The sequence below is a fragment of the Canis lupus genome, chromosome 36 (genome assembly GCF_003254725.2).
Source record: "Canis lupus dingo isolate Sandy chromosome 36, ASM325472v2, whole genome shotgun sequence".
NCBI lineage: Eukaryota > Metazoa > Chordata > Mammalia > Carnivora > Canidae > Canis > Canis lupus.
Window position 1 is genome coordinate 350,641 of NC_064278.1, and position 26,572 is coordinate 377,212.

Here is a 26,572-nt window from a genome sequence, read left to right on the forward strand (position 1 = left end):
TCTTTTTCTTCTTTTTTTTTTTTTTCGTTTTTTTTTCTTTTTCTTCCCTTTTTTTTTCTCTTTCTCTTTTCTTTCCTTCTTTCTCTCCTCTCTTTTTCTCTTTTTCCCAATACAACTTGCTTTTGGCCACTCTGCACTGAGCAAAATGACTAGAAGGAAAACCTCACCTCAAAAGAAAGAATCAGAAACAGTCCTCTCTCCCACAGAGTTACAAAATCTGGATTACAATTCAATGTCAGAAAGCCAATTCAGAAGCACTATTATACAGCTACTGGTGGCTCTAGAAAAAAGTATAAAGGACTCAAGAGACTTCATGACTGCAGAATTTAGAGCTAATCAGGCAGAAATTAAAAATCAATTGAATGAGATGCAATCCAAACTAGAAGTCCTAACGACGAGGGTTAACGAGGTGGAAGAACGAGTGAGTGACCTAGAAGACAAGTTGATAGCAAAGAGGGAAACTGAGGAAAAAAGAGACAAACAATTAAAAGACCATGAAGATAGATTAAGGGAAATAAACGACAGCCTGAGGAAGAAAAACCTACGTTTAATTGGGGTTCCCGAGGGCGCCGAAAGGGACAGAGGGCCAGAATATGTATTTGAACAAATTCTAGCTGAAAACTTTCCTAATCTGGGAAGGGAAACAGGCATTCAGATCCAGGAAATAGAGAGATCCCCCCCTAAAATCAATAAAAACCGTTCAACACCTCGACATTTAATTGTGAAGCTTGCAAATTCCAAAGATAAGGAGAAGATCCTTAAAGCAGCAAGAGACAAGAAATCCCTGACTTTTATGGGGAGGAGTATTAGGGTAACAGCAGACCTCTCCACAGAGACCTGGCAGGCCAGAAAGGGCTGGCAGGATATATTCAGGGTCCTAAATGAGAAGAACATGCAACCAAGAATACTTTATCCAGCAAGGCTCTCATTCAAAATGGAAGGAGAGATAAAGAGCTTCCAAGACAGGCAGCAACTAAAAGAATATGTGACCTCCAAACCAGCTCTGCAAGAAATTTTAAGGGGGCCTCTTAAAATTCCCCTTTAAGAAGAAGTTCAGTGGAACAGTCCACAAAAACAAAGACTGAATAGATATCATGATGACACTAAACTCATATCTCTCAATAGTAACTCTGAATGTGAACGGGCTTAATGACCCCATCAAAAGGCGCAGGGTTTCAGACTGGATAAAAAAGCAGGACCCATCTATTTGCTGTCTACAAGAGACTCATTTTAGACAGAAGGACACCTACAGCCTGAAAATAAAAGGTTGGAGAACCATTTACCATTCGAATGGTCCTCAAAAGAAAGCAGGGGTAGCCATCCTTATATCAGATAAACTAAAATTTACCCCAAAGACTGTAGTGAGAGATGAAGAGGGACACTATATCATACTTAAAGGATCTATTCAACAAGAGGACTTAACAATCCTCAATATATATGCTCCGAATGTGGGAGCTGCCAAATATATAAATCAATTATTAACCAAAGTGAAGAAATACTTAGATAATAATACACTTATACTTGGTGACTTCAATCTAGCTCTTTCTATACTCGATAGGTCTTCTAAGCAAAACATCTCCAAAGAAACGAGAGCTTTAAATGATACACTGGACCAGATGGATTTCACAGATATCTACAGAACTTTACATCCAAACTCAACTGAATACACATTCTTCTCAAGCGCACATGGAACTTTCTCCAGAATAGACCACATATTGGGTCACAAATCGGGTCTGAACCGATACCAAAAGATTGGGATTGTCCCCTGCATATTCTCGGACCATAATGCCTTGAAATTAGAACTAAATCACAACAAGAAGTTTGGAAGGACCTCAAACACATGGAGGTTAAGGACCATCCTGCTAAAAGATAAAAGGGTCAACCAGGAAATTAAGGAAGAATTAAAAAGATTCATGGAAACTAATGAGAATGAAGATACAACCGTTCAAAATCTTTGGGATGCAGCAAAAGCAGTCCTAAGGGGGAAATACATCGCAATACAAGCATCCATTCAAAAACTGGAAAGAACTCAAATACAAAAGCTAACCTTACACATAAAGGAGCTAGAGAAAAAACAGCAAATAGATCCTACACCCAAGAGAAGAAGGGAGTTAATAAAGATTCGAGCAGAACTCAACGAAATCGAGACCAGAAGAACTGTGGAACAGATCAACAGAACCAGGAGTTGGTTCTTTGAAAGAATTAATAAGATAGATAAACCATTAGCCAGCCTTATTAAAAAGAAGAGAGAGAAGACTCAAATTAATAAAATCATGAATGAGAAAGGAGAGATCACTACCAACACCAAGGAAATACAAACGATTTTAAAAACATATTATGAACAGCTATACGCCAATAAATTAGGCAATCTAGAAGAAATGGACGCATTCCTGGAAAGCCACAAACTACCAAAACTGGAACAGGAAGAAATAGAAAACCTGAACAGGCCAATAACCAGGGAGGAAATTGAAGCAGTCATCAAAAACCTCCCAAGACACAAGAGTCCAGGGCCAGATGGCTTCCCAGGAGAATTTTATCAAACGTTTAAAGAAGAAATCATACCTATTCTCCTAAAGCTGTTTGGAAAGATAGAAAGAGATGGAGTACTTCCAAATTCGTTCTATGAAGCCAGCATCACCTTAATTCCAAAGCCAGACAAAGACCCCGCCAAAAAGGAGAATTACAGACCAATATCCCTGATGAACATGGATGCAAAAATTCTCAACAAGATACTGGCCAATAGGATCCAACAGTACATTAAGAAAATTATTCACCATGACCAAGTAGGATTTATCCCTGGGACACAAGGCTGGTTCAACACCCGTAAAACAATCAATGTGATTCATCATATCAGCAAGAGAAAAACCAAGAACCATATGATCCTCTCATTGGATGCAGAGAAAGCATTTGACAAAATACAGCATCCATTCCTGATTAAAACTCTTCAGAGTGTAGGGATAGAGGGAACATTCCTCGACATCTTAAAAGCCATCTATGAAAAGCCCACAGCAAATATCATTCTCAATGGGGAAGCACTGGGAGCCTTTCCCCTAAGATCAGGAACAAGACAGGGATGTCCACTCTCACCACTGCTATTCAACATAGTACTGGAAGTCCTAGCCTCAGCAATCAGACAACAAAAAGACATTAAAGGCATTCAAATTGGCAAAGAAGAAGTCAAACTCTCTCTCTTCGCCGATGACATGATACTCTACATAGAAAACCCAAAAGTCTCCACCCCAAGATTGCTAGAACTCATACAGCAATTCGGTAGCGTGGCAGGATACAAAATCAATGCCCAGAAGTCAGTGTCATTTCTATACACTAACAATGAGACTGAAGAAAGAGAAATTAAGGAGTCAATCCCATTTACAATTGCACCCAAAAGCATAAGATACCTAGGAATAAACCTCACCAAAGATGTAAAGGATCTATACCCTCAAAACTATAGAACACTTCTGAAAGAAATTGAGGAAGACACAAAGAGATGGAAAAATATTCCATGCTCATGGATTGGCAGAATTAATATTGTGAAAATGTCAATGTTACCCAGGGCAATATACACGTTTAATGCAATCCCTATCAAAATACCATGGACTTTCTTCAGAGAGTTAGAACAAATTATTTTAAGATTTGTGTGGAATCAGAAAAGACCCCGAATAGCCAGGGGAATTTTAAAAAAGAAAACCATATCTGGGGGCATCACAATGCCAGATTTCAGGTTGTACTACAAAGCTGTGGTCATCAAGACAGTGTGGTACTGGCACAAAAACAGACACATAGATCAGTGGAACAGAATAGAGAATCCAGAAGTGGACCCTGAACTTTATGGGCAACTAATATTCGATAAAGGAGGAAAGACTATCCATTGGAAGAAAGACAGTCTCTTCAATAAATGGTGCTGGGGAAATTGGACATCCACATGCAGAAGAATGAAACTAGACCACTCTCTTTCACCATACACAAAGATAAACTCAAAATGGATGAAAGATCTAAATGTGAGACAAGATTCCATCAAAATCCTAGAGAAGAACACAGGCAACACCCTTTTTGAACTCGGCCATAGTAACTTCTTGCAAGATACATCCACAAAGGCAAAAGAAACAAAAGCAAAAATGAACTATTGGGACTTCATCAAGATAAGAAGCTTTTGCACAGCAAAGGATACAGTCAACAAAACTCAAAGACAACCTACAGAATGGGAGAAGATATTTACAAATGACATATCAGATAAAGGGCTAGTTTCCAAGATCTATAAAGAACTTATTAAACTCAACACCAAAGAAACAAACAATCCAATCATGAAATGGGCAAAAGACATGAACAGAAATCTCACAGAGGAAGACATAGACATGGCCAACATGCATATGAGAAAATGCTCTGCATCACTTGCCATCAGGGAAATACAAATCAAAACTACAATGAGATACCACCTCACACCAGTGAGAATGGGGAAAATTAACAAGGCAGGAAACAACAAATGTTGGAGAGGATGCGGAGAAAAGGGAACCCTCTTACACTGTTGGTGGGAATGGGAACTGGTGCAGCCACTCTGGAAAACTGTGTGGAGGTTCCTCAACAGTTAAAAATATACCTGCCCTACGACCCAGCAATTGCACTGTTGGGGATTTACCCCAAAGATACAAATGCAATGAAACGCCGGGACACCTGCACCCCGATGTTTCTAGCAGCAATGGCCACTATAGCCAAACTGTGGAAGGAGCCTCGGTGTCCAACGAAAGATGAATGGATAAAGAAGATGTGGTTTATGTATACAATGGAATATTACTCAGCTATTAGAAATGACAAATACCCACCATTTGCTTCAACGTGGATGGAACTGGAGGGTATTATGCTGAGTGAAGTAAGTCAGTCGGAGAAGGACAAACATTATATGTTCTCATTCATTTGGGGAATATAAATAATAGTGAAAGGGAAAATAAGGGAAGGGAGAAGAAATGTGTGGGAAATATCAGAAAGGGAGACAGAACGTAAAGACTGCTAACTCTGGGAAACGAACTAGGGGTGGTAGAAGGGGAGGAGGGCGGGGGGTGGGAGTGAATGGGTGATGGGCACTGGGTGTTATTCTGTATGTTAGTAAATTGAACACCAATAAAAAAAAAAATAAAAAAATAAAAATAAAAAAAAAAAGAAAAATGAAAGAATTTAAACACAAATCTGGGAGAGAAATCTTTATCATTTTAAATCTTTCTGAATTAACCAGGATAACAGCAACATAAAGGTGCCTAAAGGCATCACTAGCAGAATTTAATGTGGAACCACAACCACTACTTAGAGAACTACTTCTGCCAATCACAGGGAAGACAGATGGCAATGAACGTAACAATGAAGGATTGTTTCTACTTAATCTGTAACTGCTGGGAGGTATACACACTAATGATGCCTTGTATACTAGTGAGTCTGAAAATTTACCCTTTAATTTTTATTAAACTGTTTGAAAAATGTTTGGTATCGGCAACTATTATCTATGATAGGTCCAAGTAGTTTGAAATAAATTATCTTTAATTGAGCCAAGAACAACTCACATGGGAGCAATAAGGAGTAGATTCCCCTTAAAATGTTTAATTATGAGATATTTTAAATGCGTGGAAAAATATGTAACAACAGACACTCGTGTGCTCATAACCCATAGTTACCAGATATTGCCATATATATGCTATGATCTGAATGTTTGTGTTTTCCCAAAATTCATATGTTGAAATACTAACTTCTAAAAATTATGATATTAGAAGGTAGGGCCTTTGGGAGGTTTTTAGGTCATGAAGGAGGAGCTCTCATGAATGGGATTAGTGTTCTAACAATTGACACCTCACAGAGATCCCTCACCCTTTCCACCAGGAAATGGTACAATGAGAATGTGCTATCAACCAGGAAGTGGATTCCTACCACAACATGACCATGCTGAAGATATGATTTTGGACTTTTAGCCTTCAGAACTGTGAGAAATATGTTTCTATTGTGGTATTTTGTTATAGCTACCCAAGTGTACCAAGCTTGTACTTTTTTGGAAAAAAGGAAGTATCTCATATACATCTAAATCACTTCTTCTGTGTTTCTCCCTTCCTCCCTTTTTTACCACCAGAGATTATCACCATTCTGTGGCTGCTGCAACTCATCTCTAGATATGTCTTCATACTTTTTAAACATATGCATAGAACTGTAGGAATAAAGAAAATTGTTTTAGACATTTTTCAATTTCATAAAAATTGTATAGTATACATATCCGTTTGCAACTTGCTACTTTAACTCAATTTTAATTTTTATATTTATCTGTTTTAATGCATGTATATTAGTTAATTCATTTTAATGTGTATATTATTTCATACTGCATGAAAAAAGCCATTTTCTCTTTTTTATTGATGTGCATTATTAATGATTTCCATTCTATAAAATGCTATTGTAATACAAGCATTCTGTGCACAAGTACAAGAAATACTCTAGTATAGGGGCACGTGAGTGGCTCAGTTATTTAAGTGTCTGCTTTTGGCTCAGGTCATGGTCTTGGAGTCCTGGGATCCAGCCCTGCATCTGGCTTCCTGTGTAGCAAGGAGTCTGCTTCTCCCTCTCCCTCTGTGTGTTCTCTCTCTTTTTTCAAATAAATAAAATATTTTTTTAAAAAGAAATACTCTAGTATATTTATCTAAAACTAAAATTGCTAGATCAAAAGTGTGCATTTTAGCGATTTTAATGAATATTGCCAATTGCTTTCCTGAATGATTTTTCCAAATAATACTCTCATTTGCAGTGAATTTGAAAACAGCTCCAGTTACTTCACATACTAATAAGCAACACTTTTAATTTCTGCCAATGTGATAAGTATGAAATGATTGTTTTAAGTTATATTTCATGAAACTGTTACCATGAAGGATCTTTTCATCTAATTTTTAATTAAAGAAATATCAACATATAATTGAAGAATTAAGCAATTTTTCTAGTTCTCTCTAGGGCAAGAAGGAGGAACAATCCCACCATTTCAAGAAAAAAGAGCCATACTTTAATTTTAATTTCTTTCCATATCCATTAAATGCATGGCAAACAACTGGCCCCAAATATAAAGAGAAACAGTAGCTATAGAAGAGAGGGGAGGTGTAAGTACTCACTCACCTGGCTGTACAGAATGTAGCACTGACTTCCAGCTTTCCACAACAATTATAAGACCTTATGAGAAGGCAGGAAAAGGCACATTCAGAAGAGACAAAGCAATCATTGGGATTGCTTGGATCTGACACAGATGTTGGAATTATCTGATAGGGAATTTAAAATGATTGTGATTTACATATCAAAGATGCTAATGAAAAAGGTAGAAAACATGCAAGATCAGATAATTTCAGCACAGAGATAAAAATTATAAAAATGAACCAAATTGAGGGACACCTGGGTCGCTCAGTTGGTTGAGTGTCTCACTCTTGGTTTCAGCTCAGATTGTGATCTCATGGATTGTGAGATTGACCTGGTGTTGAGCTGCACACTCAGCATGGAGACTCTGCTTGATGATTCTCTCCCTCTGCTCCTTCCCTTACTCGTGCATGTGCTTTCTCTCTCTCAAATGGATAATTTTTTAAAATTATATTTATTTATTTGAGAGAGAGAACACAAGCAACGAGGAGAGCAGAGGAAGGAACAGAGTCCATGCTGAGCAGGGAGCTTGATGCAGAGTGTGATCCCAGAACACTGGGATCATGACCTATACCCAAGGTAGCCACTTAACCAACTGAGCCACCAAGGCACCTGATTTTCAAATGAATAATAAATCTTAAAAAAATGAATCAAATATAAATGCTAGAAATGAAAAACACTGTAGTAAAGAATTTTTTTAAAAGACTCATCAGTAGATGTGGCATAGTAAAGGAATAAGTAAACTTGAAGATAGGACAATAGAAATGATACAAAATGGAACATACACCTACACACACACACACAAAGAGAAAAAGAGAAATAGAAATGAGATATTAAGAGATATGGGACAATAGTTAACATTTTAACATAAGCATAATTGGAATCCCAGGAGATAAGAAAGAAAATGCATAGAAGAAATCGTTGAAGAAGTAATGAGCAGAATTTTCCAAGATTAATGGCAAACTCCAAGTCACAGATTCAGAAATTCAGAGATCAAACAGAATTAATCCCACCATATACCCACCCCCTCCTTAAGACATGTCATATTCAAACTGTTAAAAACAATAGACAAAGAGCAGATCTGGAAGGCAGCCAGAGAAAAAAAAAATTAATGTTATTCACAGAAGAACAAAGAAAATATTTATGGCAAACTTCTCTTCAGAAATCATGTAAGCTAGGAAGGAAGCTTCTAAAGTTCTTAGAGAAAACAAACAAAAAAAACCTGTCACAGCAGAATTCTATACCCACTGAACATAAATTTCAAAATTAAAAAATATAAAAAATTCTCAAACAAAAAACCTAAGAAATTCATTGTCAGCATATTTGCTCTACAAGAAATGATTGTTTAGGCACAACTAATATATCGGAGAAAAACTGAATCTGTACAATGAAATGAGGAGTACAAAGAATGAAATAGGTGGGAGCATGGAACAAGGAATGCAGATTGCTTCCACAGCCTGAAAAAGGCAAGGGAACAGCTTTCCTCTTCAGTGCCTCCAGCGGGAACTGCCTTGCCAACATCTTGACTTTGATCCACAAAGGCTGATCTTGGACTTCTGACACGCAGGACTGGAAGATAACAAATTTGCATTGTATTAGACTACTAAGTTTGTGGTAATATGATACAGCATCAGTAGGACACTAATATAGGTGCATATTGTAAATATTAGGGGAACCATAAAATATCTTTAAAGACATAAATAATAAAGACAATGAAAATTTTTAAATTCTTGGTTATTGTAAGAGAAGGCAGAGAAGAAAAATAAACAAAGAATAGATAGAATAAGCAAAAAGCAGTCAGCAATGTAGATTTTATTGCGACCATATCAATAATGACCTAAATGGGAATGGTCTAAACACATCGATTGAAATAGAGGTTGCCAAACTGGATTTTAAAAGCATACCAAATCATAAGAGGTCTGTGTGAAACCATTTTTAATATAAAATATATAGGTTGAAAGTACATGAATGATGCAAGCACTAGCCAATAGAAAGCTGGAGCATATTGATATCAGACAAAGTAGATTTTAGAATGAAAAGTACTAGAAATGAAGAGGGTCAGTACTTAATGCCTAGGGGTACAGTTCTCAAGAGAACGACTCTAAATGTGCCTATATCTAACAATAGAGCTTCAAAATACATAGGATGTATACTGAAGAAACTGAAAGGAGAAATAGATGAATCCACAATTATAGCTGAATACTTCACGACGCTTTATTGAACAAAGTAAAAGGTCAATAAGGATAGAGATGATCTGAACATCATAAGCCAACTACATCTAGCAGAGAGCAGTCTATCAAGAAAAATAGCATATACTTTATTTTCAACATAAATGGAATATTCACCAAGACAGAGAATGTTCTATGTCAAAAAAGATACCTGAACAATTAAAAAAAAAATCCTACAGAGTATGTTTTTGGACCGTAACAAAATTAAACTAGAAATCAATAATAGATATCTGAAAAATCCCCCAGTATTGGGAAATTAAACATCATTCTTATAAAAAATATTTTATTTCTTTATTTGACAGAGAGAGAGAGAGAGAGAGAGATAACAAGCAGGAGGAGTGGCAGAGGGAGAGGGAGAAGCAGCTTCCCTGCAGAGTAGGGAGCCAAATTTGAGGCTTGATCCCAGGACAGTAGGATCATGACCTGAGCCAAAGGCAGATGCTTGATTGAGCCAGCCAGGCACCCTTAAATAACATTATTTATAGAATTTATGCATCAAAGAAGAGTGTCAAGGGAAACAAAAACATATTTTGAACCAAATGAAAATTAAAACTACATCATATCCAAACTATGTACCTGATACGAGTTCTTAGAGGAAAAATTACATGGTTAAAAGCTCATGTTAGAAATGAGGAAATTCTAAAATCAATATCCAAGCTTCAAAAAAAATATCCAAACTTCCAGCAAAATAAACCAGTAAAAACAGCAAATAAAGAGAAGGCAATAATAAATATAAGATGATGTCAATGAAATTGAAAATAGAAAAACAGTAGAGACAATCAATGAAACCAAAGTTTCTTTCAATAATATTGATAAATCTCTAGTTAGAATGTCAAAAAAAGTAAGAGAGAAGACACGAATTACCAATATCATAGACGAAGATATATCACTATAGTTCCCACAGATTTTACAAGGATAAGTCTATAATGCAGCCCCCCAATGACTTCTAACGATCACCACTTGGTATTCATGCTCTTGTGTAATACTCTCCCTTTGACTATTAACTGGCCTTACTGACTTGTTTATAATGGAGAGATTATTCTAGATACAGTGGGATATCTCTTCCAAGATTAGGTTATAAAAGTACTTTGATTTTCACCTTGGGTCCTCTCACTTCTTTTTTCCTATAATCCTTGTCCTGGGGAACTCCAGATACCATGATGTAAGACAACTTTATGGAGGACCATATAACAGGAGACTGATGTAGGCTAACAACAATCTGAGTAAAGTGGATTCCCCCTCTTAGATCAAGTTCAGATGAAATCATTGCCCTGGTCAATGGCTTACCTGCAACCTCATAAGAGATCATGAGCCAGGCTCTTTCTTTGATTCATAGTTTCTGACCCACAGAAACTGTGAAGAAACAAATGTTTAATGGTTGAAGCCTCTGTCTCTAAATTTTAGTGTAATTTGTTACCCAGCAATAGATAACAAATTCAATAAGGAGATAAAACAATTCTATGCCCATAAAGTTATATTATAAATCAAATTGATACTACAAATAAAATGAGCCAATTTCTTGAAAGACAAACTACCAAACATTACTCAAGAAGAAACAAATACCCTAAATAATTCTATACCTTTTAAATAAATTGAATGTATAGCTAAAAATCTTTTACACACACACAAACAACAGGCTCAGATAATTTCATTTATGAATACTACCAAATGTTTAAGGAATAAATAATAAAAAAGTCTCTTCTAGGAAATATCAAAGGAGGGAATATTTTCTAACTCAGTTTCTGAGAACAGCATTATCCTAATATCAAAACCACGAAGAAAAGTGTTGTGAGAAAAGAAAACTACATGCCCTCATGGACATAGACACAAAAATCCTCAAAAAAAAAAAAAAAAAAAAGATCTTTGCAAATCAAATCCAACAATGTATATAAAGGATAATATATTATGACCAGTTTGGGTTTATCCCAGAAAAAAAAAAGCTCATTTATTACAAAATCAATTAATATAATGCAAGATATTAACAGACCAGGTAGAAAAAAATTAATTTTAATATATGTAGAAAACAATTCAATAAAATTAAATATCCATTTATGATACAAACTTTCAGCAAACTAAGAATAGAAGGTAATGTATTCTCTTTTTTTAAAGATTTTATTCATTTATTCATGAGAAACAAACAGAGAGAGGCAGAGACATAAGCAGAGGGAAAAGCAGGTTCCCTGCAGGGAGCCTGATGCAAGAACTTGATCTCAGGACCCTGGGATCATTACCTGAGCCAAAGGCAAGATGCTCAATCATTGAGCCACCCAGACGTCCCAAAGGTAACTTATTCTACTAAAGGACATCTATAAAAGCCTACACGTAACATCATACTTATTAGTGAAGACTGAATGCTTTCTCCCCAAGATCTGTAGCAAGGCATGAATGTCATTTTTCATGACTCCAATCTAATATTGTACTATAAAATCTATCCAATGCCGTAAGGCAAGAAAAAAAGAAATTAAAAGCATACAGATCAGAAAGAAGAAATAATTCTTTTTGAAGAAAACATAATTGTCTGCTTAGGAAATTTCAAAGAATATATAATAAAAATTAAAAAAAAAAGGGGGATCCCTGGGTGGCTCAGCAGTTTAGCACCTGACTTCAGCCCAGGGTGTGATCCTGGAGTCCCGGGATTGAGTCCTGCATCGGGCTTCCTGCATGGAGCCTGCTTCTCTCTCTGCCTCTCTCTCTCCCTGTCTCTCACGAATGAATAAAAAAAAAAAAAAAAAGAATATATAAAAATGCTCCTAAAGCTAGTAAATCAGCTTATCCAGGTCACAGTATACAAAATCAACACCAAAAGAAAATTAATTATATTTCTGTAAATTATAGGTAACCAATTGTAATATGCAATTCCAAGAACAGTACTGTTTATTATTACATCAACAAATTTAATATGGAGGTATAAATCTGAAGGGAAGAAAGTAATATATAAGGTGAAAACAATGAAAGATTGACAAAAGTAGTAATAAATAAATTGAAAGATATACAATGTCCATGGATTCGAAGACTCAATAAATATTAAGATGTCAGATTTCCTCAGTTTCACTCACTGATGAATTCAACTAAATTTCAATAAAAATCCCAGCAGAGTTTTTATAGACATTGACAAGGCTATTCTAAAGTTTATTCTTTTTCAAACACTTGGTGATCTTTGAATACCTTTTAAAGTCTAAGTATTAGGCTCTGAAAAGTTCACTGAAACCTCTGTATGCGTTGGTGAGGCTTGCCATTTTAGTGAGCTTCACTTCAGGATGACAGCACAGAGCTTCGCATTTTGCCGGAAGACACACATACCAGTATTTGTTGAGCTTATCTTTGGGCTCTTCAATTTCTCTTGGAAAGAACCATTCGGTTTATGACTTATGATGTGCTGATAAATGCCAGGCTTTACACATTTTGTTCAAAGGAGCTGGGAAATAAGACTTGGGTAGGGAAAGTGCTTCACTATATAAGGGGTAAAATTTCACTTAATATCTTTTTTCTTTTTTTCTGCAATATCTCATCCCCACTTTCAATTGACTAGTTTCTCTGAATCTAGAGTTTCTATAGTTCAGTTTATCCCAGAAAAAGGCTTCTGGTTTCCCCACAGGGAATTGGCAGGGAAGCAGAGGAGACTTTGGTTCTAACTCCATTTTATGCTCACTTTAAATTGGCCACTGTACTTTTCATCCCATCTTTCATCTCCTCTGGAAATAAATGATGCTTCCATCCTGAGCCTTTTATAGGTTTTACTTGCCGAATTAGTGTTCTCTGTTATAGGCATCCTCTGTGCTGGAATTGAAGCTTAAATTCTTTTTACTCCTTTATGTCAAAAAACCCTAATTTGTCCACTTCAATAATATATCTTACAAATATTTATGGATATCATTCATTGACTGTGGTTTCCTTTTCCATTGATACCCATTTACTATTATTTTAGTGCAGCTGCATAAGGCAGTAAAAATAAAGAACATTTTAATTCAAACCATTTAATTTTATGTTTGAGGTTGATATGATCATTGCTTATTCTCTCTTTCTTTTGTGAATTGTCAGTTCATAATCTTTCTCCATTTTTCTATTGGGTTGTGTGTGTATGTGTTTGTGTTTGTTTGTAGGCAATCTACTTCCTGGGAGACGAAAATAATTGGAACAAGAAAGAAAATTGTATCATAAGACACAGAAACATGACATCCCTTTTGATTAAGAAGAGCAAAATATATTTATTAAAAATCTTTCTAATTATTTAAAAAAGTGTTATGGAGCTCCTACTACATGTTACACATTATGCTAAGAAGTGGAGATTGCAAAACTTAATTTTTATTTTTCTCAAAATACAAGATTCAATTTTTGTGGCCCTTCAGATGCACTAAGCCCCATCTCACCACCTAGCTTAGTTGTTTGCACTTCTCCTAGCCTGAGCATCCCTACATACAATTTTGATTGAGATTGCATTGGATCAGCAGGCCAGTTTGTGGAGAATTTCTTTATAAAAACTGTATTTTTCAACAATGAATATTTACCATTTTAACCACTTTAAATATATAGTTTAGAGGCATTTAAGTACATTCAAACTGTTGTACAACCATCACTACCATCCATCTCCAAAACTTTTTCATCACTTCAAACTGAAACTCCATATCCATTAAACAATAATTACCCACATCCTCTTTCTCAGAGCCCCTGACAGCCACAATTCTGTTTTCTAGATCTATGAATTTGACTATTCTAGGTATCTCATTTAATGGAATTATACAGTATTTGTCCTTTTGTGACTGGCTTATTTCACTTAGGATAATGTATTTAATGTTTATTCATGTTGTAGCATGTGTCAGAATTTCCTTGTTTTTAAGGCTGAATAATATTCATTGTGTGTATATACCACATTTTATTTATCCATTCATCTGTCAATAGACACTTGGGTTGCTTCCCGCTTTTAGTTATTGTGAATAGTGTTGCTATGAATGTGGATATACAAATATCTGTTTAAGACTGTGTTTTAAATTATTTTGGAAGTAGAATTGCTGGATCATACGGTAACTCTATTTTTAGTTTTTTGAGGAACTGCCACAACATTTTCCATAGCCGCTGAGCCATTTTACATTCCCAGTAACAGGGGTTCCAACTTCTCCACATCCTTGCCAACACTTGTTATTTTCTGTGTTTTTGATAAATAGCCATCCTGATGGGTGTGAAGTGGCATTTCATTGTGGTCTTAATTTGCATTCTCTAATGATTAGCTGTGTTGAGTGTCATTTCATGTGATTATTACCCTTTTGTATATCTTCTTTAGAGAAATGTCTATTCAAGACTTGCCCATTTTTAAGTTGAGTTGTTTATGTTTTCTTGTTTTTGTTGAGTTGTAGGAGTTATTTATTCTGATTATTAACCCTTTATCAGATGTATGATTTGCAAATATTATTCCTTTTTGGGGGGTTGCTTCTAATTCTATCGATGCTGTCTTCTGATATGTAAAAGTTTTTAATTTTGATGTAGTTCAATTTATCTGTTTTTCTTGTGCTTTTTGTGTCACATCCAGGAAATCACTGCCAAATCTAATGTCATAAAGCTTTTTGCCCATGTTTATTTCTAAGAGTTTCACAGTTTTAAGTCTTATATTTAGATTTTTGATTCATTTTGAGTTATTTTTTTACATATGATATAAAGTAGAGGTCCAACTTCATCCTTTTGCATGAGGATATCCAGTTTCTCCAGCATCATTTATTCACTCATTAATTTTTGAAAATCCTTGGACAGTGTGTCTTCAAATATTGCTTTTGTCATATACTCTCTAGCCTCTTTCTCTCTTAGAAATTTTAACAATATACAGTATATCTCTCACTCTTTCCTGCTTTTTATCCCTTTTCTCTCTGTGTTTCAATCTAGCATTTTACAGTGATTTACATACTAGCTCACAGTGATCTTTGCTGTGTCCAGTCTAATAAGCCTATTTATTCTTAATTTTGGTTACTATATTTTTTAGCTTTTCTGCCTCAAGAGAATGAACACTATGGGCTGACCTAAATTCCACAAATTAGGAGTACTGGCAGAGAAGAGGAGGAAGGAAGGAGAATAAATGCATAATATTTCTAACCCTTGTTTCCTCCCTCTATCCCTGAAGAGTGTATTCCTGTAGCATTATGTTCTGTGAGCCAACTCTCTTAACAAAAATTTATCTGAGTTCAGTAACTGCTCTTCTCTTACTCTTTAGGCTTAAAAGAGATTATGTATCCTGCTAGTACCAGTTTTTAGACAATGCAGTAACTCTAGGGTTTTCCTGATAATCCTACACTTAGCTTTGTCCTTTCATTCAGCACTCCTCAAATCGCTCAGTTTGGGTGAACTATTTTTTCTATATTGGACATTAACTGTAGTGAATTCTATATATAGGAAATTTTGGTTTATCAATATTTTCTTTACTGATTCCAGGAGTTTGTCATACTTTAAAAGATATTGTCATACAAGTATTGTATAAAGTGTCTCATGTTTCCTTTTACCACTTTTTTTTTCATGCTATATTATCTTTATGTATAAAGACTTCTAACCATATCAACAAGAGACCAATTCATCCACTGCTCTGTTTGGCTGCCAGTGTCTTGTCTCTCCATCAATGGTGAGGTAGATACCCTTACCATGGGGAAGAGAAATCCACGGTTTATTGCCTTTGCCAATAACAAAAATGTTGGAAGCTTCAAATTTACATTCAAATCTATGATTCATATGGTATTTCTTATGGTATTAGAAATAAGGTATTACTCATTTCCCCCTCCCCCACAGTTTTGTGGCTATTTTTACTGGTTTATTTTCTGTTTGACATTTTGAAACTGCTTATCAAATAAAAATATAATACTGGTATTTTTATTGAATAAATAAATATAAAATTTGTAGATTAACTTAGGGGTAAGTGAAATCTTTGAGTTCACTTAGTCATGAATAGTACTATTTCCATTTGTTTAAGTCTTCATTTGTATTTCTCACTAGTTTTTGTTTCCTTTGGAGAGGTTTTTTTTTTTTTTAAAGGTCCTTTACCCTAGATATTTTACACAATTGTTACTGTAAATGTTGTCTCCTTTCATTAGAACTTGTAGCAGGTTTTGATTTACACATATGAAGCCTAGTTATTCCTGATATGACTAATTTTGAACCCAGCCACTTTATCTTATGTTTGTAATAGCTATAAAGTCTCCAAGTTTTCCTTTTAACCAGCTTCTGATAAGAGAAAAACAGAAGCAGCTCTCAGATTCTGTGTTCAACAGAAACTCTAAACAGGAGGTGATCCTTTAACTGAGTCCAAAGGTTCAAATGGGACTCTGACAGTTGCAAATAAAGGTAAGAGATAAATGGGAAGAATGTTCCAGGTTATGAAAGGAACAGCTTTTTCTTTGTGGAATCACGATGCTAGCCAGGACCCTATACACATATCCTGAAAACTGGAGGGCCTTCAAGCCTCTCATTGCTGCTCAGAACAGCAGGGTTCCAAGTACTCTCTGCACTACCCCACTTCCACTTTGGCCAAACCAACTATACCCCTGAATTTCTTTTTTTTTTTTTTAAGATTTCATTTATTTATTCATGAGAGACACACACACACACACACACACACACAGAGAATGAGAGAGAGAGAGGCAGAGACACAGGCAGAGGAAGAAGCAGGCTCTATGCAGGGAGACCGACGTGGGACTCGATCCCGGGACTCCAGGATCAGGCCCTGGGCTGAAGGCGGTGCTAAGCCACTGAGCCACCCAGGCTGCCCTACACCCCTGAATTTCTTCATAAATTTCCTTCCAGCAAGATTCCAGAATTTGAAGGTGACGATGGTTTCTCTGTGTTCGAGGGAAGTGCCATTGCCTACTGTGTGAGCAAAGAGAAGCTACAGGTAAGTACCACAGAGCCAGCAGCTCAGGTGGTACAGTGGGTGAGGTTTGCGGATAGTGACCTAGTGCTCCAAGCGAGTACCTGGGTGCTCGCCACTTTTGGCATTGTGCACCACAACAAGTAGGCCACAGAAAATGCAAAGGAGATGAGGCCAATTCTGGGGCTACTGGATGCTTAAAGATGAGGACTTTCATGGTGGGCAAATGTGTGATGCTGGCTGATATCACAATTTGTCTGTCATGGCTCAATAAACAAATCCTGGAGCCTTCTTTCCACCAGCCCTTCTCCAACACTGACCACTGGTTCCTCACTTACATTAACTAGCCCCATTTTGGGGCTATTTGGGGGGAGGTGAAACTCCATAAGAAGATGGCCCAGGTTGATGCTAAAAAGTTTTCAGAGAGCCAGCCTGAAAAGGACACCCCATGGAAAGACAAAGTTTCTTGAGAAGAGAAGCGGAAGCCCCATGCTGAGTGGAAAGTGGGAAAAAAGGGCTGCTGCCCCTGCTTCTGAGGAGGAGATGGATGAATGTGAGCAGGTGCTGGCTGCTGAGCCAAAGGCCAAGGATCCCTTTGCTCACTTCCCTAAGAGTACCTTTGTGTTGGATGAATTTAAACACAAATACTCCAATGAGGACACCCTGTCTGTGGTGCTGCCACTTGTTTCAGAGCACTTTGATAAGGATAACTGGTCTCTGAGGTATTCTGACTACTGCTTTCCTGAAGAGCTCACCCAGACCTTCATGAGCTGCAACTTCATCATCAGAATGTTCCAGGGGTTGGACAAACTGAGGAAGAATGTCTTTTCCAGGTGTCATTCTCTTTGAAACCAACAATAGCAGCCCCATTTCTTGAGTCTGGGTCTAAGGCCAGGAGCCTGCCTTTCTGCTGAATCCATATTGGCAGGCGGACTTCAAGTCATATATGTGGCAGAAGCTGGATCCTAGCTGTGAGGAGACCCAGATGTTTGTTCAGGAGTACTTTTCCTGGGAAGGGGGCCTTCCACCTTTCAGTATGTGGGCACAGCATTCAATCATGGCAAGATCTTCAAGTGAACATCTTTTTCCATCACCTAGCTGCCTGCACCTTCTTAAAAGAAGATGGGGATTATTAAAGGAAACTGAACATTGAGGGAAAAAAAGAGGAAGGAATATAAGATAATGGTTAAAAGAGACAAAGTTCATGGTCAGCTTGAGAGCTTAGATGTCATTCAATATCATGGGGCAATGGGCTATGAAATGGAGAGTGGTGAGACATGAAAAAGATAAGAAGCAATGAGTTCATTTAGGGCCCTAAAAGAAGGAGCTCAAGAATCATGTTAAGAACAGTGGAAACAATTGAAGAATTTTAGCAGAAGACCAGGTATGAAGACTATCAGTGTGGAGAGTGAAGTTTTATGGTTCAAGTGTGTTGGTACAAGTGTGTTGCAATAATATGAGATATAAACTTTGTGACACAAATAAAGAGGAATGCATGGGTTGAAGACCTTTTAATGAGGTAGCATCTGCAAAAGTTGATGACTAACTAGAAGAGAGAAAAAAAAGAGAGGGAGAAATGAAGGATTCTGGCTGGAGCAGTGCATGGAGCAGGGAAGGATTTGTGAGAAGGGGATCTGATCAGATTTGTTGGGGGTGCATTTGAGAAGTCTGTAGAACATATACATATTAATTTACAAAGTAGGTCTATGTGTTAGATCTAGTCATTCACTTATTTGACAAATGTTAATTAAATGCCCTTTCTAAATCAGATGCTTTCTCCCTGGCAGGAAGGGAAATTGGAATAAGGCTCCTGCACTACTATAACAATCAAGATAGGACATTATGAAAATATTTATTACTTACATATTTTATATCCAGAAAGAAAACAAAGTGACTATTATGGGCTGTATTATGTCTCTTTAAAATTCATGTGAAGCCCCAAACCCCAGCACCTCAGAATGTAGATGTATTTGGAGATAAGATCTTTAAAGAGGTGATTAAGTTAAAATGAGACTGTTAGAGCTGGGCTCTAATCCAGTGTAACTGGTGTACTTATAAGGAGAGGAAGAGGCACCAGGAATGCCCACATACAGAGGAACAAATATATAAAAAGTGGCAAGAGAGTGGCCATCTGGAAGGCAACAAGAGAGGCCTCAGAGGAATCTAATCCTGCTGGCACCTTAATTTTGAACTTCCAGCCTCTGGAAGTAGGAAAAAATAAATTTCTGTTCGTTTTTTTTATGATAGTCAATGTGATATTTTTTAATAGCAACCCTAGCAACAAATACAGTGATTAATAATTAAAACATCCATGTACATGTACACAGAGCAAATAAATTAATGATAAGGAGAAATCAAGAACTAGACAAAGAAGATGCATAAAAATTCCTTGTTTCCAAATTTATTCAGGAATAGTTGACAAATATTGTTCATTTGTAGTATACAACAGGATGATTATATGCATGCATATATACACACATGAATGTATACATACATATATATAGAATGATTTCTAAGATCACAATAATTAACCATCACCTCACACAGTTAGCTTGCATGTGTATGTGTGGTGAGAAGGCTTAAGATTTACTCTCAGAAACCATTAAGTACACATCACTGTGTTATTAACTAGAGAAATTATTTGTCTTAAATATTTTTCAGAGGTAACTAAATATTTAAATGTAAAATTAAATTGGACTGTATTCTTTCAGCAAAGGATATAACTTATTAATAGAACTTTAAAATGTTTGATTCATTTCTTTTATTGCCCTTTTCTTTGGTCAAATGAACTTTGCATTATTCTTGAGAATCTTGGAATGATTCAAATCCAGGGATAAAATATGGAAATTAAAATGTTTCTTATTCTGTGACATGAAGTAATTAGATGATTTGCTTCAGTATGTTGACCTTTCATTTATAAGCTATTTTTTGAAACATATTCTTAATGTATTATACAGAAGCAATGTTCTCAGAAGGGTAAATAACAAAGTTAATGACTTACTATTTTTTTTCTTTTAGTAAATGCCAGTTCTTCAGCCTTTAACAAATTATTGCCGGAAAATAAGCTCATACTTCAGTGTTTCTGGAACATATAGTTTGTGATACCAATATGAAAACACTAGCTGTGAAAGAAAACTGGATAATAAAGATGAAGTAAGCCAAGAGGGTAGCTTCTGTGAACCACTTCAAGCTACTTTATTCACAATCACTGCCTCTCTTCTAGAATGTAGACAAGATGTCCAACAAAGGTCACCCTTAAATGTTTCCAGAAGCCAAGATTTAAGTAATGTTTTTTCTCATTGGTGAAATATACTTTTTAAGAAGCATCACTCAGATTATATTTTAAAAACATCTGATTTTTCCATTTACAGGCTTGAAAAGTAGCACAATGGTGCATTTGCAGAGGCAAAGTAGGCCTCTGTTAGCCTGGGCCTCTGATCTGGATAATTCAATCGTTTGGAAGCAAGTTCAAACTGACTTAAGAGATAGAAAGAACCTGCTGGTACTTATGCTGAAAACTCCAGAGTGTTGGTAGACTACAGGTACAAATTAATTAGGTTTCTACTCCATCTTCCAGGGATTCTTTTGGGAATTCCTCCTTAGCTTGTTGACTATGTTGTAACAGGCCCTGACCTCAATAAATTAATTATGGCCAAACAAGACCCACCTCTAGAGCCTGGAGTGGGTATAATTCCTAATAGCCTAAGCAAAGGAGATATTGTAAAGATCCCTCTATCCTATTGAGATCATTTTTATTTTTATTTTTTAAAAGATTTTATTTATTTATTCATGAGACACACACACACACACACACACACACACACACACACACACACACAGGCAGAGGGAGAAGCAGGCTCCATGCCGGGAGCCCGATGTGGGACTAGATCTGGGGTCTCCAGGATCACACCCTGGGCTGAAGGCAGGTGTTCAACTGCTGAGTGACCTAGGCATCTGAGATCTTTTTTATTTTAAATAAAAATGATCCAGGCTCATTTTGAAAGATCTTACTGGTTCATAAATCTTATTCTATTAAAAGTCAAATAATTTTGCTTTGAGAATAATATACACTTACACACATACAGTACATTTGGCTCATAATGCCCAAGCAAGTCTATGACAGATAGTATTGCTATTTCCAATACTACTGTGCTTATTTTGAAAAGGGTAGGGGTGCCTGGGTGGCTCAGTCAATTAAGGTCTGCCTTCAGCTCAGGTCCTGAACTCATAGGTTCTGGGATAGAGCCCCATGTCAGGCTCCCTGCTCAGCAGGGAATCTGTTTCTCCCTTCTCCTCTGCGCCTCTCTCTGGTTCATCCTCTTTCCCAAATAAGTGAATAAAATTTAAAAGAAATAAAGGAAAAATATAGTAGACCATCTAAGCTTAGGTTTTCTAAGAACCCACTGGTTGGTTTACTGTAGAGATCAGACAATTATAAATCAATACTTTCAAGGCTCCTTTAGGGAAATACATTTTATTAGGTGCTAATTTGGCTGATTAGACAGCAATCAGACTTCTTTGTATTCTAAATAAAGCAGTTAATATGACAATATTATTTCATTTACTCTGATTAGGACTCTTGATTAGGTCATGAAGGATATTTAAGATAAATGGTGACAAGTCCGAGAAGAAGTTGGGAATCTGATTTAGAGCTGATGTTGTCTTACTTAACTGTAGTTAATGCCACAGAAGAACTGAGAGGAACATTGTTTGTATTGATGTCTTAATATTTATTGCATGGATACAACATTGTCCCTATTGCACAGACTCTCATATATACACTCATTCAACAATGATTTCCTCACATTCAAAGATCTTATGATTCAATGGGGAAAATACATACATACATGAATTTAAGTCGAAATGCTTAAAAGAAATATAAGTAATATTATAATAGAAGAAGGGAGAAAGAACAATGCAAATGCATTGGAAGATGTGGAAAGTCTTCCTAGAGGAAAGTTCTTTCAACTGGTGCTTGAAAGATAAGAACAGTGGTTCAGTAGAGGTAAGTCAGGGCCCCACCTACTCTTAAGAAGAGTGATGCCATAAAGTAGCAATAGATGTGAATGTGCATTGATTCCATGATGGGAAATGGATGGTATGAATGGAATATTATGATCAAATTTACAGTGGAAGGTCTTGAATCTCATGGTAAGAAATTTAAACTACATTTTATGACTAATGAGGAATTGTTGAAGAATGAACAATAAGAGAGTAAAAGATTATATAGAATATTGATTATATAGACTAGTAACTCTTATAGCTGCATGAAGCATTGAGCACTGAGAACTTCCAATACTCAAAAGAAAGGAGGAAAAGAAGGCAGGAAAATCAGTTATCAACTGATTGCAGTAGTATTCATGAAAACTATTTTCAGAATATCATTAGAGTGAAAGGAAGAGTCGAAATTCAGAGACATTTAGGAAATGAAATTAATAAATTTTGATGATGCAAAGGATGAGGTGAATGTTGAAGTCAGACATAGCTGTGGTGGAGATTGCTAGTTACCTTTCAATATTTATTCTCTTTGTCTTATACAGTGCCCAGAATGTTAGCTGGACACATCAGCTAAATGATGATACTTTCAAATCTCCATAGCTTGGTATAGCTTGGTTATGGCCATGGGATTAAATACAGGCCTGAGAGGCATAAATGCAACTTCTAGAAATTCTCATTAAAAGAGAAATGTTTCCCTCTAGCATTTTTTTCCTTCTAGGTGCTGAGATATGGATGGGACATGTGACAACACCACTGATCCTTCCTGTACTATGAAGCGGAAGTCATGTGCTACATGTGCTGCTCTTGCTTGCCTTAAAAAGTGGGAAAGTGGAAGTGAATCACTGGTGATGGTGGAGCAGCCTGGGAATACTTACTTCTGGCTGCCTTTTACCTAACACAGAAGTAAAGGTGAAAGTATCTTTTTGTCATTCACATTTTAACTTTTTTATATTATATATACCTAAGCTTATTCCTGACTCATTCAGTGACATCAGATTTCCTACTTGAGAAATTCTATCGTAGGTTGTCTTTTAGTTTTGTTGACTGTTTCTTTTGCTGTGCAGAAGCTTTTTATCTTGATGAAGTCCCAATAATTCATTTTTGCTTTTGTTTCCCTTGCCTTCATGGATGTATCTTGCAAGAAGTTGCTGTGGCCAAGTTCAAAAAGGGTGTTGTCTGTGTTCTCCTCTAGGATTCTGATGGATTCTTGTCTCACATGTAGATCTTTCATCCATTTTGAGTTCATCTTTGTGTCTGGTGTAAGAGAATGGTCTAGTTTTATTCTTCTGCACGTGGCTGTCCAATTTTTCCAGCACCATTTATTGAAGAGGCTGTCTTTTTTCCAGTGGATAGTTTTTCCTGCCTTGTCGAAGATGAGTTGACCATAGAGTTGAGGGGCCATTTCTGGGTTCTCTACTCTGTTCCATTGATCTATGTGTCTGTTTTTGTGCCAGTACCACACTGTCTGGATGACCACAGCTTTGTAGTACAACCTGAAATCCAGCATTGTGATGCCCCTGGCTTGGTTTTTTTTTGTTGTTGTTGTTGTTTTGTTTTGTTTTGTTTTTGTTTTTGTTTTTGTTTTTTTAATATTCCCCTGGCTGTTCAGGGTCTTTTCTGATTCCACACAAATCTTAAGTTGATTTGTTCCAACTCTCTGAAGAAAGTCCATGGTATTTTGATAGGGATTGCATTAAATGTGTAAATTGCCCTGGGTAGAATTGACATTTTCACAGTATTAATTCTTCCAATCCATGAGCATGGAATATTTTCCATCCCTTTGTGTCTTCCTCAATTTCTTTCAAAAGTATTCTGTAGTTTTTAGGGTATAGATCCTTTACCTCTTTGGTTAGGTCTATTCCTAGGTATCTTATGCTTTTGAGTGTGCGATTGTAAATGGGATTGACTCCTTAATTTCTTTCTTCAGTCTCATTGTTACCCCAAAGATACAAATGCAATGAAATGCCGGAACACCTCCACCCCTATGTTTATAGCAACAATGTCCACAATAGCCAAACTGTGGAAGGAGCCTTGGTGTCCATCGACAGATGATGGTTAAAGAAGCTGTGGTCTATGTATACAATGGACTATTCCTCAGCCTTTAGAAATGATAAATACCCACCATTTGCTTCGACATGGATGGAACTGGAGGGTATTATGGTGAGTGAAATAAGTCAATCGGAGAAGGATAAACATTATATGGTTCATTCATTTGGGGAATATAAAAATTAGTGAAAGGGAATAAAGGGGAAAGGAGAGAAAATGAGTGAAAATATTAGTGAGAGTGACAAAACATGAGAGACACCTAACTCTGGGAAATGAACAAGGGGTAGTGGAAAGGGAGGTGGGCAGGGGGTTGAGGTGACTGAGTGATGGGCACTGAGGGGGACACTTGGCGGGATGAGCACTGGGTGTTATGCTATATGTTGGCAAATTGAACTCCAATAAAAAATTAAGAATAAAAAAATAATAATAATAAAAAAAGAAATTCTATAGTAGTTAGAATGAGTGTTATATTTTAAAGGTAAACCATCCCCAAGTTTCAGTGACTCAAAGCAACAAAGGATTTTTTTTCCCGCGATGTCACATGGCCATGCCTGTCCTAAAGGGAATGTAGAAATGGCATCCCCTTTGTTCCCAGAAGGACAAGAGAACCAGAAATATTGGTGAACACTATTAATATTTACTACTCATTTTTGAAAAGTGATGATGTCATTAATCAGAGAGCGAGAAAGGAGGAAGAAGGTAGAGAAAATGAATTTAATTATGGATATCTTGCCCATGGAATTCAAGTTCTTTGGATGGAATGTAAAACTGGAAATAAGGATCTGGAATCTAGGTGTCAGTAGAAGAAAAGTTGAGATTCATCTACATGCATATAGAATTTGAATCTCTGGGTGACAATGAGACTATCTGGAGCCAGATTGCAGAGAGAAAATATGTGACAGTATCTCGTAAAATTACTACATTTACATGTGCAAAGAAAAGAAAAGTATCTAATGAAGGCATGTGAAGACTGGTCAGAGAAGCAGCAGGAAAACAAGGACAGAGTGGGATCACAGGACCCAGAAGAGAATTTTGCAGAGATGTGATGTCAAACAAAAAACCCATCGATTATTGGAGAAAGCAAGTTTCAGAGCTGTGGTGGTTGGGGAGCCAGACTGCAGTAAGTCATGAAGCAAGTGGGATGAGGCAGGAAAGGTGAACTGAAAGTACTCGTGAGGTGTTTGGAGAGGGACAGAAAAACAGATCAACAGAACACCCAGGAGCTCAGCCAACCTTACAAAGATCTAGGAAGATGAGAATTTTGGAATTAACATTTTATTGGACAGTTATATAAACTTTATAAGCATCCTTTTTAAACCAATATTAAATATTAAAGCAACCAATCCCCCTGCATTTATACTATTATCTGTGAGACTTTCTTTGGCAGAAACAAAACAGTACAAAGGACTCAAATCATTCTACCCCAGTAGGAATGTAGTGTGCAGGACAATAACGATAAACCTAATAGCAAAACAAAACAACAAAAACCCGTGAAAACTCAGTGTAATCTGGCAACAGTCTAGAAATAAGCGATGCTGGTTGTTCAATCTTGAACTGCTAAACCAACGGGAGTGATTTTCAGCAAGGCTAATAAAGAACTCAGTCTGCTGGGGATGGTCTCTTGGCAGAATCATTTTCCTCCCTGCTCCTGCCTTCCTCTGTGTTATTCACCTACTTCAGGACCAAATCATTTTTACTTAGCAACAGAGTAAATTTTCTTACTTCAGTTATTTGCCTCAAGTTATTTTTTGCTGAGCATATAACAGAAGTGTAACACTGAGGTATGAATAATAAACGTATAAATTAGGGGCAACTCTGAAGTGGTAGACAGTAAATACACTCATACACAAGTCCAAATTAAATTTTACTCCCTATGTGACAAAATTGTGCATAATGTGTGTGGCAGGCTGAAAAATCAATCAAAGAGCAATTAAAAATTGGAAGTGTGATGGATTACTAGTGAAGAGCTTCAATTACAAATTCTAGGTGAATCAAGCTGAATTTTCTACTTAATCTTATGAAAAATCTTTTCCTGTTGAAAGCACCAAACAATATCATTACATACATGTTGTGATTATAGGAATCACTAAAGAATTAATTTTTGAAATTCATTTCTGTAGCTATATATATTTTAATTTATTTAAGAAACTGGGTCATGTATACAGATTCTTTCAGTAGCAGATTTATAAACTATACCTTGTGCCTCACTTTGAAGGAAATTTGAATTAAGTAATTTTACCTTGTAAAATAATGAGATCTTTGGGGGAGAAAAGTACAGTCCATATTATATTAAGATAGAAGGAAATTCTACTATCTTCCAAAGTGCTTA

The 26,572-nt window shown here is 36.4% G+C and overlaps 1 long non-coding RNA gene and 1 pseudogene across 1 annotated transcript; one reads left to right on the forward strand and one right to left on the reverse strand.

Annotated features, from left to right (window-relative positions):
• Window positions 1-5,157: 5,157 nt before the first annotated feature.
• On the reverse strand, window positions 5,158-26,547 carry LOC112674759 (uncharacterized). The gene is made up of 4 exons (XR_004804694.2): window positions 26,483-26,547; window positions 20,201-20,334; window positions 10,653-10,718; window positions 5,158-8,706 (listed from the first exon to the last, which is right to left on the reverse strand). It is a non-coding gene; the product is annotated as an uncharacterized LOC112674759 (long non-coding RNA).
• LOC112674754 (elongation factor 1-gamma-like) lies at window positions 16,743-18,276 on the forward strand (annotated as a pseudogene).
• Window positions 26,548-26,572: the final 25 nt, after the last annotated feature.